The sequence below is a fragment of the Ixodes scapularis genome, unplaced genomic scaffold (assembly GCF_016920785.2).
Source record: "Ixodes scapularis isolate PalLabHiFi unplaced genomic scaffold, ASM1692078v2 PGA_scaffold0__279_contigs__length_252992795, whole genome shotgun sequence".
NCBI lineage: Eukaryota > Metazoa > Arthropoda > Arachnida > Ixodida > Ixodidae > Ixodes > Ixodes scapularis.
In genome coordinates this window covers 129,573,549-129,593,097 of record NW_024609835.1, presented here as the reverse complement: position 1 = coordinate 129,593,097, position 19,549 = coordinate 129,573,549, and the positions used below count along the sequence as shown (strand labels likewise).

General features: G+C 42.3%; 1 protein-coding gene across 1 annotated transcript in view; it reads left to right on the top strand.

The window, feature by feature from the left end:
* LOC8043871 (dopamine D2-like receptor) overlaps positions 1-19,549 on the top strand; it is a 1,482,298-nt gene that overhangs the window by 534,544 nt on the left and 928,205 nt on the right. Inside the window, exon 3 of the mRNA XM_042289826.1 lies at positions 14,338-14,402. The gene's annotated coding sequence lies outside the window, so the exon portion shown is untranslated. The remainder of the gene's footprint in view (positions 1-14,337; positions 14,403-19,549) is intronic.

The following is a 19,549-nucleotide window of genomic DNA, read 5'->3' as shown; positions in this document are numbered from 1 at the left end:
TGATTTTAATGCTGTCCTCCGCAGTTTGTTTGAAATAAACCTTTAAAATCTAGCTGCCCCTTTTTTTTAATATTCTTGTATATCAAGTGACGTCATGCGATTTCCTTGCACCATCACTGATACCCTAGGACACAAATTCCTCCAAAGTTACTACGGCAGACAACATTACATTTTGAGCACGAGATACATAAATCGTGTATATCAGTCTAGCTTGAAACTTTTTTCAGAAAGCAAGGTCTAGAGGTGGACTTATTATACCTCAGATATCAATATTTCTGTTTTATTCGTCATATATTACCTATAGGCTCCACCGAAGACCGGGTGAGGAGTGTTTTTACGTTTGTGGTTAAGGAAGTTTTTTTGGGCTTTACTCCTTTTTATGGAAAATTGTGAATATACTGGGGTTCTAAAAAATAACAAAATAATAAGATCGAAAGACTACAAGGGCAGTATAGCCTTCTTTAATGATAGTGCACCTTGTGATAATGATGCTCACACCTAGACCATGTTGAAACGTCTAAAGACTTAAAATAATGCTGCAGGAGTGCTCTACGGGTTCGCAGCTGATACTTGAGAGCCGATATAGACATGTAGGATGATTTTGAGAGGGCTCGTGAGGCTATCGGCAAAACATTTTGTATTTTGTAAGGAGATTTGTGCAGAAATTATTCAGGCATGCAGACACAGGCTTCGTGATCTCATTATCCACCATGTAGTCATTCAGCAAGCCATGATTAAGTCATTATCAACAAACTATTCAATAAGTAGGATCACAGCACAAACTGCAATTAAATGGACCCGGAGTTCCTGGGAAAATCAACGAATTCTTGCGAACCTTTTTACACGACATATTATGTTCGAATCGCTATTATTATTTATAAAGCCGTTTGAGAAAAAGAAAACATGTTTTTGTTGGGATATTTTTGGCGTTAATCTTTAAGTCGTGTTAAAGTACAGATCCCTCCTGAAGCTAGATGAATTTTCTTTTCAGTGCTGAGCCCGTTTTCTAAAAATAAAGTTATAAGTTACAGCCTCCTGAAATATTTTTGTTCGTACATGATCCTCCGGGCTCACGTACAACTGCTAAGGGTGTTGATGTTGAAGTATGATTAGTTCTTAAAAAAATACCTCAAAAGAACTCGAATACGGAGGATACATGGCGCAACTTTTGAGAGTTTACATTTATGCACTATCAAGTGCCCACACTTTCAGAATATTTTTTTTCAACTTTATATATTTTCTTATATTTCGGAATGTTAAAGTGAAAGATATAAATACAACTTGGTGAATGCGTCTGTTTAGAATCCTCACTTCGGCGTTGCTTATGAAAGTCAGTATATTGGGAAAGTATCACTTTTTGTTTTAGCAAACGCGGTTATCTGCTTGTTAATTTTTGTTTTCGTCGAGAAAGATCAGATGCCGTCGAGTTTGCGCATTGCCAAGGTTTAAAACCAACGAAGGGGGCTGACATTTACACGAGAGCTGCATTCCAAAGAAAACGAAAGATTCAATAGACGGCTGTCTTGTTTTACTCGATACGGTAGAAATGCATGCAGCGCGAGACAGCACAAACTCCCGATCCCGTCTACATGCTCTTGTTTTCCATTGTATTAAAAGTGAGCACTGAATTTCACAACTTAGCTTAGTGATTTCAAAAATAATTTTCAACTACACCAAGTTTGATCTCACTTTATGAGCGAACAAAGCTCAAGCTACAGGCAGGAGCCCGTTGTCTCGAGCGATGCTCGCATGTGCTTGGTAGACACGCCGAAAGTCCGAAGCTCCCCTTGCAGCTTCTGCTGCGCTCTCACATAATGAGACGTTTTAATTACAGAATTATTTATGCCTCTTTGAATATGTCAACCTGGCCACCCCTGGCGTACAAGATCTGTGTAATTCATTCACTACAAGCAATGAAGGTCTGAAAAAAAAAATTGTGAATAAATAAACAAAATTCAAAGCCACCGGAATGTTCTTGTAATACGTTATTCTTTTTTTTCCTTAAAACAAAAAAAAAATAAACACGATAGGATATAGATTTGGAAAACTTCGATTAACATAGCCGAAGTGTGCTGACCTTACTAAGAGTGCAGGCGGCTGGCAAACGTTGTGTACAACGCGATTCGACCTATACGTACCACCCGTGCTTCTTTATTTCTTCATCGAAATCGGCCACGGCGAGAAAGTTACGTGCTCCGCATTCTCAATCGCCGAGAGAAATGACCTTCAACTACACTCCTACGCAAAAACTGAGTATCAGATCGAAGTAAAGCTTAGGCTGCACTGAAATATAACGTTCGGCGCGCTGTCGCTGTTATACTCTATTTCACATTAGGTCTGAACGCAGCCAACACTATGATTCAGTGGAGCCATTCAAGCAGCACCAATCGTCACGGCGTTCATCGCCTTCGTCACAATCGTGCAGTTTTTTTGTTTTTTTTTCAGTAGTGGTTTAGCCGGTGATAATATACCCACAACGAACACACGCGATTCTCGGTTATTTACATGCACCTCAAAATTATATACTTGTCTCCTGGTCTCGATGCTAAGATCACACAACACTCGTTGAACGCGCAGTTACTCGCCACCTTTGATGTCAAATATAACCTCGCAGCCCAACGAGCGCAAGGTGAATAAGAGACAACGCGTGGTTGATGCTTGTGAGCGAGGAGAGTTTTCTAACGATATGGTAGTTGGCGCGTGAGTGAAAAGTGTTTGTTTACTACTAGTCTATATGTTACAACATAAGAACTACAGTAAATAATAATAATAATAATAATATTTTATTCCAGCATTTGATTTTTTTCATTATGTTAGACTCGGGTCTGTCGAAGCCAGGGTTGGCTTGTGTGACACGACCCAGCAGTGATGTTAGCCAGTGTGAGTGGTAGACGGGCGTTCTTGGTATGCTAATAGCAGTCACTTTAGAAGTTCAGAAATAGTTCACAAATGACAGTCAGTATAGATATATGAAATAGTTCACAAATGGCAGTCAGTATAGATATTTGAAATAATTCACAAATGGCAAAATAAGAAGCACAGAGATGATTGCTATAACTACACTATACCATCCTTCATGACAAAGTAATATTTAAACACATGGATAAATCAATGTACACTTTCAAAAGTAATAAAAAAAGTAAATGTTTGCAAAAAAAAAAAAAACCGGATATGTGTATACAGGCATGTATCACACAAAGATGCGCCGAGGCATATATATATATACACAAATTTAGATCTACAGATGCGTTCACGGATACACAAATATACAGTACTCACAGCATAGACACGGATAAAGACACAAACAAATGTCTATGTGGATTCAGCACCAACTGAAGAAACGTCCAAAGAGTTCGAAATGTTATTCGCAACCAAAAAAAATGCATACATGGTTTTTAGCACATTTTTTTCAGGTGCTTTTTTAAAGATCGTAGAGAATCGAGTTGATTAAAAACGTCTGGTAATTTGTTGAAGATGTCAGGCACGTAAAATGAACGTAGACTCTTTCCGTAGTTGGTGTATATTCGAGGAATTATAAAGCGTTCACTATTTCTTATAGAGCGCTGAACAAAATGAGGCGTTTTAAACGGGCTATTCCAATAATGCTTTAGGATGACACATCGTTGAAAAAGAGGCAGAAAACGCGGTTAATATTAATAATAATATTAATAATAATAATAATAATAATAATATCATTAATAATAATAATAATAATAATAATAATAATAATAATAATAATAATAATAATAATAATAATAATAATAATATTTATTTATTTTCGTGTGCCCAAAAACAAACCGACGGTCTTCACTATGGTGCACAAAGACCTGGCCATCAAAAACTGGCGCTGCCTACAATTCCGAGTACACCGAGGGGACTTGGGCATGAATGATCATTGCTCCGAGGCTGGTTTGGCGTTAGGCGGTATTTAATTTTAGTGACCTTCATCTTAAAAAGTGTGCTTGCCGATAATCATCCCGTTTCACGACTTCAGAAAAAAGAAGGGGGTCGTACTCATACTGAGGGGTGCACTGGCGCCATTTCTCCCTGGGAATTCCGAAGCGGAGCTTATCTCGCTGTTCACATGTTGCGGCAAACTATGAGGGACGGAGGGGGGGGGGGAGGGGGGGGGGCGGACTGGGTAATTGTAGGACGTCACACTTGATAACAAGGTAAAATGATCGCTCGAGAATATCCAGGCTTTTTTTTTTTTGTACCGCAGGCCAAATCGCTGTTGCGAACCCTACGCTGTTGCAAAACTTACACGCACAAAAAAAGAAAAGAAGTTGATCCCGTAGTTATTTGTGCCAAAGGGCCCATTAAGAAAAAATTATTTATGTTGGGTGAAATGGAGTGATGAATTAAATTTCACTTACTAAATTTTTAATATTAATTTTAAATGTATGCTTTCAATAAGAAACTTTGTGCGAGTCATCAGAAATTTTTAAATATGCTCACATTCCATGATATAAATCACTTGCAGCATTTTACGGCGTTGCCGAAAAATGCTCAGTTGGGATACGACTCTAGGTTTCGGTTCTAATCGGAACACATCTACGCGCCAGTAATCTCGCTCTCCGTGGCCAAAAGTCCCAACGTATTTGAGCCACCACGAATCGCACGTAAAAGAGGCTAGATAAGATAGCCTCCGGGCTGCCCCATGAGATTTGCTTTTTACGTCGGTTCCAGTGTGAAGACGCACCCTTACGTTCTCGTTTTTTTTTTAAATTTTTTATTATTGTAATACGACTGAATTCAGTAGGATTGGATAATTCGCATCAAGTTTCTAATTGAAACCGCGCCTTTGAAAATGAAACTTAATGAAATACTCAAAAGAAAGAAAGTGGATCCTTTTACAAATTACTTGAAATTACTATCACGGTAGACCTAACGTGGAATTTGCATATTGAGACCATGCTAAAAAAGGCAATGATAGCTCTTTGATTTTTTTATGTAGAAATTTATTTATAAGGCATCACCTCTTACTAAACTCACAGCATTTAAAACATTTGTTCGCTCACAGTTAGAATACGAAAGCATAATTTGGAACCTTCGTCAAGCCTACTTGATTAACAATCTCGAATCCTTACAAAACAAAGCGGCCCGATTCATTCATCAAAACTACTCACCCCTCGTGAGAGTGTTACAACGCAGATCTGAGTCCAGTCTTCCGGCTTTATCTACACCTACAAAAATGTCTCGCCTATGCTTCTTTCATAAACTGTACTATAACCTTCCTCATTTAAGATCCACTTCTTGTCATTCTCCTTCCTGCATATTTCTTCGGTGTGATCATCCTCTCAAAATTAAACCATTTAAATCACGCACTAATCGGCGCAATTTTTCACCACTTTCGCTCTGCATCGATGACTGGGGTTCGCTGCCTTATCTTATAGTACCCAATACTAACCATTTTTTGTTCCGCTCCAAGTGCTAAGTCTAATCTTTTGTTAAATTTTTCACACGCCGCCCCCCCCCCCCCCCCCCCATCCCTCTCCCCCCCCCCCCCCCGCCCCTTCCCCCTCGTGCAATACATCCGACGCATGTTTTTGAGGATAATGACCTCAAACTTCAACTTGAACTTGAATACCCAGTCACACTGAACGAAAATCATTTTACTTAATGGGCCCTTTCTTAAAGTCCATTAAGTCATTAACTTTTGTTTCCGTTCGATGCGCAGTTTTCGCAGGAGAGATTTGTAACCACGTTTCCAGAAACACGCTGCAGAACATTTGAGCATCGCACCGAGTGGGTCGTTTTTAACTGAGTCACACGTGTCTACCGGCTGCACACCTGTTTGTCAAGGTGCAGTCTCTAACAATATCACGGACACGCTGGACGAGGCAGTTTTAGACAGCTGTATTGGATATCCTTCGGCCATGCCCACATTTCATAGGATGAGGAAATACCTCAACCTTCGCTCTAATTTGCCTCTGAACATAAATTTCGCCGCACACAGTGTCTCGGCGATGGGGTCTTTTATAGTGTGAGAGACTCTTGCATTAGGATACATAGGCAACGCTAGGGGATTGTCTCACACGTGCTGGTTGAGAAAACTTATCTCCAAATTCACCATGTTGAACTTGGGAAAACCGCGACCTAAACCACAATCGTAGACATCATGTAAAGCGCAAAATTGATGTAGATAATGCTGCAGGCTTGTGTGGTGAATTCGAGCAAGTGGATTCATTCTTCCAGATATGTCAGGCTCACCATAAAAACGATGTGATGCATTCACTCCAAGGGTCACAAAGGACATCACCTAAAAGCGCGATCGATGCAGGCGTTCGCAATTCACGATAATAATAAAGAAAGCTATCCTGAACTCAAGCATGAATTTCAACCTGTGAAAACTATACATAGCTTGGCGGTGGGCCGCACAAACAATAGATAAAACTTTGGCGAAGCCGACAATTGAAACCAGATCTGTAAAATAACTAATTAAGTGTGTTTCAGCTGCTATATTTCGTTACCATTTTAGCAGCTAAAAACGTTTTGAGTTGCAATAGAGTTCGAGAAACAAACGCCGTTGAGCCATATATTAAATTAATTTTTACAAACAGTTGAGTTTACGTCGATTGAGCCTCCGATTTCCACGCCACGTGTCGGCAGTATTTTAAGCGTTGCCGTTAGGGGTCAATGAAATTAAAGCGCAGCTGTGCCATTGACGTCAAGACGATTGAAACCGAGCTGTGTGTCGTCAATCACAATACATCTCGACGTCATGTAGCATTTGCAAAGGGATTGAAACTTTATTTGCTTATTTACATGCTTCGAGTAACTGTAACGACACAGTATAAAGGTCGCTGCATTGTAAACTTTATAACATGTGTCTCACATAAATGTTAATCTAAATCAGTTAACTTTTATCAGCAGCATTTACAACTTGAACTCTTGAAACAGCATTTCCAGCACGAATTGGAAAAAAAAAGATGTGGGCAAAATACCACGTTTAAATTGCGTAATGAATTGAGAAAGAAATGAGCCAGGTAATGTTGTTTTTTCCTCTTTAGACAGCCTACGCATGAAAAATTTGAGATAACCCAGTTGCACTTTCGTCGAACATGAAGTGTATTAATATTCATACATCGCGTTGACTGGCGAGCGGTGTATAAACCTTCCAGTGTTTTTTTTTTCTTTTTTTTTACAAAGCTTTATTGTTTTTAGGTTTTAGAATGTTTTAACTTAGGGCCGCATTTGAAAGAGAAACTGCGGGGAGGTTCCAACGCGAAATTGTCTGCAAGAGTCACCACTTCACCGTCCACTTTCCTCCTCGCCAAGCAGCGACGACACAACACATGCGCATTTGCGACCGATCTGCGAGCGAGTCATCTGCCGTCATATCACGAACGCTCTCCATGGTTTGTGTTGCTCCCTCTTCGAAATCGAGCCCCCACCGAAAATTAAGCACGGTCGTAAGGGTCCTTTTTTAGGCCGTCCGTCGTATCTTTATGGAAAAACATGCAAGCCTTAGCAATTTTTTTCAGTACCTTTTTTATGCGGGTGATAAGCGCACAGTTTTTGAACTGACCCCACGTGCTTACTTTCCTGCCGAGCACGCATACGACCAATCCCTGCATTCTAAACAAGAAACGTAGCGATCAACAAAGCTGAGGGGACAAAAAATACGGTCCACTACTACTGTGCATCTCAGCAGGTGGCATTTTCGCGGGAGGACGGACGATCGTCTCTGTCCAGTAAGTTGCTGGCTCTATCAATGGTGATGATTAGATGCTCGCATTGACTTCTCGGAAAGGTGGGAGCGCTGGTTTTGTTGAAAACAGTGTAGCCCATTACTTGAGGATAGTCACTGACGGCTTACTAAACGGCGGGGATGGCAAGTCTCGATCACATTCTCATCGCTTCGCAGCCAGTCCATTTGAGGCATTAGCCAACTAGAATGCCAAGAACCAGTCAGAAATTGAGATGCAAGAGCAAAATAGGCTCCGCCCCGCGTTTCTTAAGCTCTCAGGGACTATATGCGGAGCGAACGTTCGCGTGCTCCTTACGCAGGGGTTGCGGTGACGTCAGAATGCCCAGCTCTCATTGGCTCTGATTGGAAGGATGGTAGGTTGACCTCAGTTCTAGCTTCATTGAACTCTATACTCATTATCTTCCTATCGAGTCAATCAGAGGTTGGAGTTCTGACGTCACCGTAACCCCTACGCAAGAAGCAGAGGAATTTGCGCTCCGCATAGTGAAGTGATTTACGCCCAATGTTATTAGCCGAAATCTAGCACCTACAAAAAGAAGTTCAAATTACCGAGATAAATGCCTTGCATGTCCTTTCCATGCGAGTTGAGGACATGATAGATATTTGATCGACGCTGAACAAATATAAATCCTTGTAGACTTTTATTAAGGAACCAATTTTTATCATGGTACGAGCAACACGGAACTGATTGTATTTCCGATATACGTCTAAGAAAGAATGTGAAATGTGTAGTATAACCAGCGGGCAAATTCGCGCATTCGTCTGGTTTTCTCCTTTTGTTACACTTGGCATTTGAGATTATAAAAAAAGAAAAAAAATCTTTAATATGAATTGGGAATCTCCGCGCCAATATTGTCATTCCAAGCAAGTGATTGAAAGTTTTTGTTTCTTTATTTTTTTTCTTCCTAGCGAGAAGTCGACTGGTTCTTGCACATATATTCAGCAGAGCTGGAGTTAAAGAAAATTTATTCGTTTTCGTCCAAGTATGTTAATGATGTCAGTGAATTTGTTTTCGATAGAAGCAAATTCTATCGTTTATTCCTTGCAGCGCAATTGGTCTTCTGTGAATCGTTACCCATCTCTCAATTATAGGAAAACGATGGTGTGCTTTTCATCTGCAATACGCAGGAACCGAGAATCAAAAATTAAATCAACTAGCCCCGAGTGATCATTATATTGCAGTTACTTTGATGTGAATAGCCTTTTGTTATTGAGAACATAAAACTCAAAACGGAACCGAAAAGCGTCTTTTAAAAGTTACGCTATTTGTTGGACGATCGTTCAGTACTGCATTAAAGCCGAACACTGATGCACCGCAAAGAATAAATGGGTGAGACCACATGTTACCGGGTGATTAATAATCTGACTTGGAAGGCTTGCAACAGTGGAAAGGGGGGGGGGACAAAATCTACCAAAAATAAAAAAGGAATCGACCAGTAGTGAGGACGGTTACCAAAAATTGAGTGTTTAAGATTAAAGTATTTCGAGTCGACTTTTTTAATGTTTCAGAAACACCGCGATACCTAACTATATAGGGGGCAAAAGCTGGAAAATATCGTAAGAATCAAGTTGAAGTTGCTCAAACGCCTTGCCGCTTCTCGCTCGATGGCATAAAGAAAATTGCCCAAGTGCTCTTGGGAGTGATAGATGCATCAGCCGCTGTCACGGTCCGTCTATGCCGATTGTTATGCAAAGTGATAAAAAATCATCGGCTATCAATAACGAATTCTCAATTTCGCAAAAGCTTTCTAAATTGCCTGAAGTTTCGATTTTGCGATCTCCGCAAGAAACAACGAGTTTTTGCGCACCTCCGAGGCCACTCTGCATTTCTACAGTCGATGGCGAGTGAAGAATTCAGTGGATACTCCGCTTCCAGCGCGAGCTTTCTACGCTTGATAGTACTTTGTCGCATGTACAGCCACAGCCCGGCAGAAGGTAAAACGTCCTTCAAGGCTTCTGTTTTACCTAATTAGGTTTGCGTTCTCATCACGTTAACAGGGCAATTAGAGACATGGTACCAAAACACACAGGGGCAGAGGAAAGTTATGCGAAACAAGGAGCAAGATAAAAACTATCCACTTGCCTAATGAGCACCCTGATACTTTAGTAGGAACGCGATATTATATTGCCTGTGACGACCGTCCTAGTTCCGTTATGTGTTCAACATATTGAGGCTACTGAGAATGACACTGAATCCGAAACCGAAAATCTGTCAGAATGCACGTGATGTCGTCCGCTCTTGCCAAGTTTCGACTTGCATAGCTGTTAGTGCATCTGGAATCATGTTACAAACGACTAATTACCTGAAAGCTTTAGCCCAGATTTTTTTATTGACCAAATATTGTTTTTTTGAGAATAAACTTTCCAATACACGTTTAACTTTCTAAATAAAAGGAAAACACGAAACTCAAGTACTTTTGTGATAATTGTTTTCTAGCATGCAAGGTATTGTGTATAATAGATGAATAGAAAGCGGGAAGCGGCCGAAAGGAAGTTACGAACGAAATGACTTTGTGCAGAATGGTATTTGAAAAAATGGTTTCAGTAGAAAAAAAATCAGAGAAAGAAAACTCCCAAGTAAATATTTCCCCACTTCAGATATAATAAGTGCGTCGATATGCTCTCCTACAATTTTCTACCCTGTTCTACGTGCAAGTTAAATGCCTTCTGAAAGAACTCCTCTTAAGGATCGGCGAACCAGCGCACGCCGATGGACACGAATAGAGAGAAAACCACCTAGACTATAGCTTTTCTATACTGACAAAGCCTGACAGAATGCCACGAGACGCAGCCGCCGAAAGTGAAAAGGTAGAGCGACAGAACAACGGATGAGAGGAGAGGCATGTAACGGGCGCCCCGCTGCGGCGAGAAGCCGGAACACACTTGTCCCCAGTGATGGAATGTCCGCTCGTGCTCCTTGCGCACCGAAATGTTTTCGTTCCGGTTTTCCTTCCGGTTGTCGAACCGAAATGCTTTTGTTCCGGTTTTCGTTTCGGTTCAGGGAAAACTGTTCAGCTCCGGTTCAACTCCGGGGTGAAAAAATAAAGGTTCAAACCGGTTTGAACCGGTTCGTACTCATGTGCTACGAAAACAATTAACGACAGCCAAAGATAAACTATGCATATTTTATGAAAGTGTTACATATAAAAAGCAAAGTCTCACTCTACTGTGTGGAACGAACGAGCTAGTGCTGGGCACTTCGGGACGTGGGTGAAAGCGCAGTGCAATGTCAAGCAGCTGACTGAAGAAGCACGACGTCGTCAAGCATATCCGGGGAAAAACGGCACCTCAAAGACGATAACATGAACTTCAGTGCAGAAAATGCTCGCTCCACGCTGACATGGGTCGCAGGCACTCTTAGGGCTACTTGCTCCAATGCGCTGAGTTCTGGATGGCGTTCCCGTCTCTCATCCCAAAACTGAAACACGTTAGCGTCCCTTGAAAGCCGCGGCTCTTTCTTTAGCATTTCCAGGAGGCATGCTATATCAAGTGGGCTACTGGTACCTGGAACGTTGAAGCCAGCGTCGACCTCTTTTTTCTTGAGGAGTACTTCCAGGGCGTCTTCCAGATCTTCTGGAGCCGCCGCAGTTTCATAAGATAGGGTAGAATCTTTCTCGCATTGCAAAGCTGTGATCCGCCTCCAACTCTTTGTCAAATGCAACGTGGCCCGGTACTTGTGGTCAGAGGTGAGAAGAAGGCGGTAGCGGGGATCCTTGTACACAGCTGCACACAAAACATTCGTTTCAAGAAGTTTTCGCTCCTCTTTCTCATTGACTCGACCAAGACCTTTGCTAACGGCGACGTTATCTTGGAAGCGGCCATGGAATATCTCAGCCATGCTCCATAGAAATCTCCTACAGTGAGCTGTTCCTTCTTCATTGTCTTCGTAGCCGCTACCGCCGGGTGAAGCGATACTGCGAGCATTTCGACTTCCGCCCATACGTCTTCAGTTGACCTGGAGCATTCATCTCTTGAAAGCGACCCTCTTAGCATCTCAGTTCAAGTAGCCTGGTGAGCGTATTCAGCGTGGCCATCCACCGCGTTGGACAATCGAGCACTAATTTCTTCAATCCTAGCTTTCTGATCAGGACATAGCACATTGGACACGTAGTCTCTTAACAAACGTACGGCTTTCTCCAATTTGTTCAAAAATAAGCTGTTTTTTTTTACATTATTGGTTTATTTGGGAAGTTACAATGTTTTTGGCCACGCACTTCCACGTGACCTGACTTCGCGTTCGAACCGAAAACCGCATGGAAAACGCATCGGTTCCGCTCCGGAGCCAAAAAGTTTGTTTCGTTCCGGTTCAACTCCGGTTCGAGCGAAAATAACGATTTTTTTCCGGTTTTCGATTCATGCTTCGGGTTCGGTTCAATACCCTGCCCTTTCGTTCCTGGCGCTATAGCTTCTGTTTTTGTCGGGCTTTAAAAGCAACATTTCGGGTACTCGCCGTTGCAAAAGCTGTGCGCTGACTACAGTCCCCCCGAGAAATGCTCTGTGCTACCAGATCCTCGCGCTCCAAATCTGCGACCGGTCATTCTATGGGTCCGTCGTCGAATTGCCAGGCTTTGTGAGTTAATGGGAGGCTATACCTAGAATATTCATAGCACTTGCACTAGGCTTATGACGTCATCGTAGCTGGACACGCGTAGACACGAGTGCTGCGGCAGAGTTCGGTTGCCCCTCGTGTCTAATCAACACGTCGAAGCACGCTGCGCATCGGACTTAGGTCTAATTGCTGTGTTGCCGCTCTCTGGTTGTGACGACGTTAGGTTGGAGGAAGGGAAGGATGGCTCGCAGGCCTTGATCTTTCTAGGTGGCGTTGGCAGAGTCAACATTTCGAGCTTGTTCGCCTATTCCTTAAAGCAGTGTGTTCTGAAAACCTTTGGCATTCCCCTGAATCAGGGTTATTAGACTATTGTTCCAAAGCGCTGTATTATGGTTTGTTTAGGATTCTTTAGTTTTATTTCTGAGCAGATCGATTATGTTTCTTTATAGGAACCGCTTCGTTAGGTTTCGGTTAAAATGGTCCACATTAGAAAACGTAATTCTGAATAGATAAACTTTCATTTTTCTAAGAAGAGAGTTAACGCTTGTGACAGATGTCTCAAAAGTTTGGTTGCACAAAAAGAGCAGCGTAAAAACCTGTGGCATCCCAGTAGCACACTTCCTTAAGGCAAACTGTATTTTTGTCTTCCAATTCTGAGCCCGTTAACCTTTAAAAGCCTAGATACAGCCAAACATTTATATTCTTTGGTCAAAGTCTGGGAATGTTAGCCGTAAATTGTCAAACAAGTGCCAAAGTTAGTCTTCACTGGCTGGTTATTTAGTAGTCACCTGGCTTTTTTGATCCTCGGTACCCGTAGAAATGCCAGAATTAGGCTTCACTTGGGGTTCTTCAGTTTTAACTTGTCAACTTTGGGCCTGAATTGCTAAAGAGGTGTTAGAACTACTGTTGGTTCGGTTGGTACGTGGTGTCTTTGACTAATGTCTGCCACTTTGGCAATTATATGGCGGAACAAAAAAACGCCTAATAATATTACCTTGGCACTAACTAACGCTTTGGAGCCGAACGATATTATGTCCAAGTTAGGCTCCTAAGATTGCCAACGTGGACCAAGTTAGACGTATCTTAGGCCTGCTGCTTGGGATGTGAGGGGAGAGTGAAGAAAAAGAAAGGAAGAGGAAGTTTAGATGCTTCCAACCATTGCCTGGAAAACATTTTGGGGGGCGGTTATTAAAGTTCCTTTCCTCTGGGCACGTCAAACCGGTGTGCGAGAATAAACTTAGAGAGTGAGTGACGCAGAGCACGATAAGCTTTTCTGAGCGTCCTGGCTCGAGATAGACATTCTAACCCTGAAGCGCGGAGATAGGAAGAACCACAAACACGTAATTTTAGACTTGTCTTCTGTGTCCCGAGGCGACCGGTTTAAATCGTCGATTTTACAGAAATCCGCTTACATTCCACCTTTGATCTAGTTCAAAATATAGCTATGATAGCCGCGTTCACGTCAAGAGCTGTCTGTCTCTTCACTACAATCAAGATGAATAGGGTGATGCATAGGGAACCAATGGAGCCATGTTGTGTTTGCTTTCTTTCGTTCACAAGGGTGTCGCGCAACTGAGCACTATACCATTAGGTTTGTCGAGTGTTCTTAAAGAACGCGTTGTGTTAAATTTTTCGCAGTGTTTTTCAAGTGCGAAATCTGAATATACCGTATTTTGTAACAGACTATAACGAATGCCCGGAAAGTTTAAACAAAAATGAGCATTAAAAACGCCACTTACCAAGCACGCAATCTCACTATTTTAACAATAGCGATGGAGGCACGTTTTCTACTCAACGTCGTAAGCCTGTATGCGCTTCTATCACTCGAAAGGTGAGCAGCTGGGAATATTTTTTTCTGGATGGCAGAATCCATTACGGCGGCTTACCCGAGCTTTCCTCGAAGAACTTTCGCCTCTCAAAAACCTTTGCTCGAGGAAAGTGCATGCGTGTTCGCAATGGCCTTCTTCTTTATTATCGAGCCATTACGTCATTACGTTCGCTTAGGCTAGAGTTACTCGTGTTGATACCGGCTTGCTCCTTGTTTAAGCTCCTTATCCCGTTTCTCTTTTTCCAGGACAACAGCGCAGCGTTCGAGAGCCTGCGCGTACCTGCCGCTCGCTGATCCGAAAGTTGGCAACGGTGAGTTGACGTCGATTTTCTTCTATCGGCTTTTCACCTTAAGCCAGCACCGAGCCGTTTCGATTTGATGGAGAGTCGCTCTAGGAGCGTCTTCCTAAAGATGCTCTGGGAGAATGTTTTGGAGCATCTTTAGAAGTGTCACGATGAAGCGTCTCTTGGGGAAACATGAACTCCACAACGCAATGTTTACTCTGAGATTTTGCGAAGGTGTGCTCTGTACGTGAAATATCGATCTGCGTGTACGAACTTATGCGCTCATATCGCAGGAGGCGGAAGAAGGATGGTGATAAGCGCCGATGAAAATGAATTTCAAAATACTGTCTCCTGCCTCAAATTTCTGAGGGGGTCCGACCGATTCATCCATCTTCCGTAATATCCGCATCGTCTTTGGTGTGCGCTTGCTTTTTGGCTGCTTTATACTGTGCAATGTTTAGTAATCTCCATCGCACAAGGGTTCACGTGTGTGTGTGTGTGCGTGTGAGCGTGCGTGTGCGTGCGTGTGCGTGTGCGTGCGTGCTTGCGTGTGTGTTTGTGTGTGTTTGTGTGTGCGTGTTTGAGATCATGTTTTGGTTTGATACCCAAGTATGGTGGGTGGCCATCCTTTCTTATTTATTTTCGAAACGCATTTACTACAAAGTATTTTAACATGTTCTTTTTTTTCCAATGCACAAAAAGACACCTCTTTTCTGATATTCCACTGCGTGGATTACCTACGCCCATTTTTCTTCTTTTCCTCGCAGTTACCGTTGTCGATTTATTTTCTTCTCAGATAGCCCATTTCGTCAAAATGTCTTCCCCTAGTTCGCAGTTATGCAACATAAAAGCCTTTCAAGAACAAGCGCTGTTCGCTTATGGCGGATGCGAATAGCAATTTCAGAGAAACACATTTTGCCGTATTACAGCAGGACTTGTCGTAGGATGATGAGTGGCGCAAGTGCGACATTCGAGTAGCTATTTTCAAAGGAACGGCACATATTTGCTGTCACGTTTATTCGACAGGCTTCAACAAAACGGGAGTTTCATCAGCCAGAATGTATCGAGTGTTGTCACCTCTGAAGCGGGCAGAAGAATCAATTGAAATAAAACTCGTCCTTGGGTAGTTTGATACGCAAGTGTAGCTATCGAAGTGCGCCATAGTTTTCACCAAGACAAAATAGAAACAAGCAACGAGAAGGAAAAGAGCTACATCTGTTGGAGACATAAAACAGGTTATGATAAACTATAGGTTGTATGTATGGGCTCGAATTTAGTAGAACGACTTGCCGAGCCTGCGTTATGTCAGTCAACCTTGAGGCTCGAGCCTTGGTACTCCGTTTCTAAGACAAATCTGGCTAGTGGCACGCGACAGCTCACCAAGCAACTTAAGAGGCATCGCAAAAAAAAAAAAAGAAAGAGAGAGATGAAAAAAGAGAGGGGTAATGGTGAGAGGGTAAACAGGAACCAAAAGATAGATACGAAAAAAAATATATATAATAGCCTGCCTTCTTCTTGGCAACACTTCAAAGCGAAATTCTTCAGAAAAACAAGTGCGAGGCACTTTGAAATTTTTTGTCGAATTTGTCGTCACTGTGCAGGTTCATTAGCATGCGTTTCATTAATGTTTGATTATGAAATCTTGTAATATATCGAAACAGAGATAAAGTCAATGCTTTGAATAGAGGTTTGTGAATGGTGGTTTTAAACAAATAGAGGATTGTGATTGAAAGCTTCAGTAATAAGAAGAGAGTGGACATGTTGCTTTTTTTTTTTGCATCGCTATGGCTATGAGTGACGAAGCGCTGTACAATTTCGGACCACTATATTTGCGCACCTTTTATTCTGAACGAACGTCATAAATTTACCATTTTTGTTATATGAAAAGAACCGGACAGGTATGCATGATATCTTTCCATTGTTTCGTTTTCGACGGAAGCAACGTGTTTTATGGACGTCGTATTGTGAAATGCGCGAAAAGTGGATAATGCCGGTGCGGCACAGAGCGGCGCACAAGCATTCTCAACACACACAGGATGGTCGCAATCCGCGAGCGTGTTTTGCGCGCTCGCTGGACCGTCCTTATATCCCATTGTTTTCGTGCCCGTGTCGCATTGTGAAACACTCTCGACTTGTTTGCAAAACAAAGAAATGGACGCACAAAACCCGGCGTAATTCAAACTGGTTCGACCGCAAGTTCTGATTGGTTGGCGACACAGGCGTGGCGAGTCACTTCTTGCGCCGAACACTTTCAGTACCGCAGCAAGGTGAACGCGCATTGTATTCGCTTGTTGAATTTCTTTCGGGCTGCGTCTTCGCAGTTGCAGCGACAACCGTTTCGTAATCGCTTACGGCTCACAAAACGCTGACCTTGGCTATCAGCACCGACGAATTGCGTAGGAGGAATTCAAAAGAAAATTCGAAAGACGCATGAAGATGAAGTCGATTTTTGCTAAGAAACAACCATCATAGTGCTATAAAAAAACTAAACAATTATTTTCAGTTTTTTTTATTATTATTCGGTTTGAGCTAACAATTTTTTTTCGGACACGTTTTACGTTTTAGGCAATTAGTTGACCGATAAAAACAACAGAACCTATAATATAGTTTTTTTTTTGTTAATTTACCAATAATTTAGTTTCTTCATTTGTGTCATTTGTTCTACATCTTTTTATCGCCACATGCATGTAAGCATTATGCTTGGTTACCTTTCCGACCGATGAATCTTTCCATTTCCCACTTGGTTTGACTCGGAAGATCGGTTGATTCTAGTGGCCACTATCACAGACTTTAATTCTATAAGTTCTTCCGCGTAACCAATATAATCTACAGCATGTAAACTAACGCTCATAACCCAATTTAGACGGTAAAAAAAATCGGTTTCTCAATCTATCGCGCTGCGATTTCCGAAGGATGTGCAGGGTGGTGGAAGCATGAAGTGGAAATATCAACGAATAAGCATACATTGTTCAAAATAAATAAATAAATAAAAACCTGTATTGGGCTACCTGCCGTGGCATTCGCAGACGATGTCATGACCAGGCTCGCCCAGTTGTATGTGCTACCGAAAGGTGGCGCAACGTGAAACACAAGAGTAATGCAGCCCCTCGACCGATCATCATCCGTACCAAAAATACGGAGCCATGTTGGATTTAAATATCTGTTTTCTTATGAAGTTAATATTTTAATGAATAAATTATCGCATAATAGGATTTTAACATTAGAGACACGCGCGCCAGCACAGTGAAACGTTTTAGAAGATCGACTACTAAACTCGGCGCCATCTTGCGCGACGCCTCGGTCATCGGTTGGCGGTAGATTTAACTAAGCGAGTCCGGCCATAACGTCGTCTTCAAATGCCGCAACAACCTAAAAGAAGCTTTATTTTCTTTTTTTTTAGCAAGGTAAGTTTATATTTTTTTTTGTTACCTCATGTTTTTATCACCAGGTTGAGAAATCGATTTTGGCGGGCCGTCTAAATTACCTTAGAAATGTTAGTTTACATGCTGTGGTATGAGCGTTCTTGGACCCAGTCTAAGCTTAAAATAATCGCGGTAAATATCGCCTACGGAATTGTATTGAAAAACTCCTAAGCATGAGTGAAGAGCGCCATTAAACGAATCCAAAGTTTTTCTTGAGTCAGAAAGCGGTTTTGAATTAAAGGGGAACTATCGCAATCCACTACATTTACCTTCCTTTTAATGCATTAATATCATTTGCTTTTATTTAAGCCATTTCTTGCCTTTGTTTTGCTCATATTTAATGTTCCGTTTTAAAGACAGCCCCTTCCGGCCTTCCTCTAGAACGACCTTTTTCTTCATACAACCGATATTCCTCTCCCTCATCTTACAATAGACCCGACATCAGCCAGGCACCAGTGTTATTTAAAATTAAAACCGCTTGCCTGATGTATTGCTACGTCTGGCAGGATATTATTCGAACCAAAAGGAATTCCGGCAGCCGCCCCTGAAAGTGCATTTTAGCTTTGATGGAATACAGACAATATCAGAGCCGAAAGATAGAGGCTATCTTTTACTACAATTGCAGTTATTGGACACTTCGTGGGTTGCGCGCCGTCTACCGTGCTCCATATCGATGCAGGCCTGGCACACCGCCAAAATATTCCAAATGGACGTCACACCACTGACGTCACGCCGCGCATCACGTCACCCGTGATCTGGTGTCAGCTGATACCATGAGGTGACACTGTCATGTCAAGTCACGTTGCACAGTGACGCACGTCAGGTGAAACCGTGTGTCACGGGATGTAATGACGTCACACGAACGTCATGTGATATTCAGACGTCACTTTACACAACGTCCTCACGTGACACCCATGACGGCACGTAGAAACATAAACGTGAGACTGCTGATAATGGAAACAATAAAAACAAAACATTTTCACGAATGAGGCCAGAAAGGTTCTCGGGTGATAAAGCGAATAAAGCTAGGTTGGTGTTAAGCCGGCAAAACCAAGGACGCGCAATAGGGTGGAGCTACACACTTGAAACTTGAGTGCGCGATCTTCGAAGTGTTTTTCAGTGACCGCAAGGCGGTGTTAGTTTGTGTCCAATAATACTGCATAAGTCGTTTAGGCAGCCACACCAACGACAGCGAATGGTTCATGCATACACGTATACAGGTTTGTTGTTCCCTGGATTTCAAACTTGGGCGCGCGATTTTCGAAGTGTTCTTCAATTACCACAAGGCAGTCCTAGTTTTTGTCCAATGAAAGTGTTTTAGAGGTTCACGAAATGCTCTCTATTTACTGCACCCTCAAGGCGCGTTCCAACGGTTGCGTTGGAGTGAAACTGCAACCACGTGCGCCTTGTTAAGACTGCTTTGCGTCGAGCTGTTGCTATGGCGACCCTTACGACGAGCCAATAAGGAAGCGCTGTGCTGCACGGCGCAATGCAGTGCAACGCAGTCGACGCGAGTGTGTGAACGAAACTTCATTGATTCCAAAACGCTATGGAATTTTCGTCCGGTGGGTTACTCAGTTTAATACGAAACGCCTATACGGACTCCATGGTGCGCGCTCGCACAATTGTCGTTCCTTCAGTCCATCTGCTCCAAAGAGACACCTTAGCGGCTCCGACATCACACCTTAGATGTCATAGTGTTTCACCTTACGGTAAGCGTAAGTGTTTGCCAATATTTTCGTAATATTAATT